The following is a 2,647-nucleotide window of genomic DNA, read 5'->3' as shown; positions in this document are numbered from 1 at the left end:
TCCTGCTTTGTGTGCTGCCCTGCTCACCCTGGTAACTTCAGGCCAACCACCCAATGTGAAGGTATCAGCCTTCTGGAGACTCGCTCACCTCCTTCATCACTGCATAAGGTCGAGCCCCATCATAAATCTTATCCCAAATCGCTCACAGGGTTCGATCAAGGAAGCACAACTTCTTATCGACACAGCCCTGGACTAGATGGTCCCCGAGGCCACGATTAAATTCTGGGGGTCCCAGGTCAATGTGAGAATCGCATGAAAGCTATGCACTCCATCACAGACACATACTTGGATATAAGGTGTTTGGCCCAATAGTGGGTGTTTGACCAGTGGGTCTCAAGCTTTGATGTGCACACAGGTCACCTGGGGATCTTGGTCTCTTATTGAAATGCAGACACAGGGGCTGCAGTTCTGGGGTGGGGCCCAATGTTCAGCATTTCTAGCGAGCTCCCGGGGTAGTGCCAGCACTGCTGGTCCACAGACCACTCTGAGTAGCAGGTGTCAGAGGGTCCACGGGCCGCACGTGAGGAGAGGTCCACAAAGGCTGCCCAGTAGTTTGACTGAACGGTTTGTCCAAACTGTCACACATGGGGAGAGGCACAGTGTGATACACACAGCAGATTCTCGATAAATATTTGCTGAACGGATGAATAAATGTGCAGTTTTCACAACCGTTCATCCTAAGTTGATCTCCCTTGGCCATCTGGACCTCCACGCTCCGTTACACCTCGCACCATTCGTTTGTGGGTGTTCAAGGACCATGGACCCCTGTCACCAGTATCTTCACCACAGTCTAGTCAGAAAGGTGAGCCAATGGCTCAAAGGCTGTGGGCACGGCTCTCAGAAGCAAAGAAGAAAGGTAAGGGCAGAAGGTTCGGGCTTGGGCAAGCATGTTGAAACTCAGGCTCCCAGGGCCCCAGCCCAGACCTGCCGCAAGAGGCTCTGGAGGTGGGACCCGGGCACCTGCATGTTAACAAGCTCCCCGTCTGGCACATTCCATCCATCTTTGCTGTGTATCCTGTAGCCATCCATCCTTAGCGTGAACCAGCAAGGGGCTTTGTCCACTCATCTGCTACTGCAGCTCACTCTGATGAAGTGTCCAGCTCATGCCAGGCGCTGTGTCATGTACCACAGAAGCAGGTAAGACAGCACTTGCCCCCAGAAGGCTGGCCTGCAGTGGGCTGGGTAGGCAGACAAGCCAGGAGGGGGCATACTTCCCCAGTGCCATGTGAGGGGCGGTGTGAGGGGTCGGGGGCCAGAGGAGAAACACGACCTGGTCACGGATGCTGGCCAGGCCATCCCAGCTGGCACCTGCAGGCCAAGCATGGGAGAGACAGGCTGGAGGGGCATACCCAGAGCCTGGTCTTCCCTCCAAGAACACAGCATGTGAAAGCTGCACCTCGTGGCCCCACCCTTACGCAATGGGTGTGAATGGTCCACATTCTGTAAGTGCCTGGGAAGCGTTGGAATATCACCCGCTCTTTAGAACCTAAATGAATATCGCCCATCTGAAGACAGTTGGCAATAAAATAGTCTTTACCATTATTGAGAGTTTGATCTGACCCTGCCAACCCCCATGCTTGATTTAAAATCCTTCCATCTGGAATTATTAGTTAAGGGCAGTTTATCAAAGTAAAGATGGATGGTGTAAGCAGATTTTGCCGCTGGCATTCAGGAAAACGTGTTATCCCCCGCCATTCAGCAAAAGTTCTTTAATCACGGTTGACTGAAGGTTACCAGCTTTGAATTATTAGTTAATGGCATCTCTGCAAGAGAATGATTTATTGGGCACCTAAACTTTGCAAACGAACGCAGATCCTGAATCGCTGGGTATTTCATCCAAAGCTGAAACGTGCATTATTTGGACAATCTGTCTTCACAGTGAAAACAAAGTCCAAAGCAGAGGCTAACGTTTAGCCTTGAGCTCCGATCTCTCTGTGCGTTCGAGATGTTGGGGATACTGAAGCCTGAGGCACAGTAGAGTCCCCAGATCTTCTGTTCCCTTAAAGCCTGGAAAGCCCCCCCTCAGCAGGCCTCGCCACTTTGGAGCAGCCGTCAGGAGAGAAGCATGCTTTCAGTGACTGTGACTTGGTCACCCTTCTCTAGGGCCGTCCTGAAACGCTGGCCCAGGTGGGCCAGCACCATTCACTGTCCCACACATACCGGGGACCTGACACCAGCCCCCAGCCCAGCCCTTCCCAAGAGGGACAACTCGCCATCAGGCACCACTCACCTGGACCCACCTCAACCCTGCCTGTCAGCACAGCCGTTCTCAGGGACCACGGGGAAGGAAGTGAGGGGGACCTGTCATCTGCCTCGGCCATTGTTCTCAGACTTCCGAGCGTCAGGGCCCTCGGGAGGGCTTGCTAACACACAGAGCACTGGCGCCACCCTGGTTTCTGAGCCTGTAGGCCCGGGGCTGGGCCTCAGAATGTGCTCTTTAAGGAGTTCCTGGGTGATGCCACTGCTGCTGGGCCAGGGGCACCCTGCTTTGAGAACCGCTACTCTAGTCTGAGCCAGAGGCTTCTGGGCCAGGACAAAGGTCACCAGGAGCCCTGGATAACACCCCACAAGGGATCCAAAGTGTGGCTTCTATTTTAGCCTCAGGATTCTGGCCAAATCCTACCTTCAAAAATAACTAGACTTAGGA

Source organism: Mesoplodon mirus (assembly GCF_964341445.2).
Source record: "Mesoplodon mirus genome assembly, chromosome: 15".
In the NCBI taxonomy this organism is placed as follows: domain Eukaryota; kingdom Metazoa; phylum Chordata; class Mammalia; order Artiodactyla; family Ziphiidae; genus Mesoplodon; species Mesoplodon mirus.
This window is presented reverse-complemented; position numbering follows the sequence as displayed.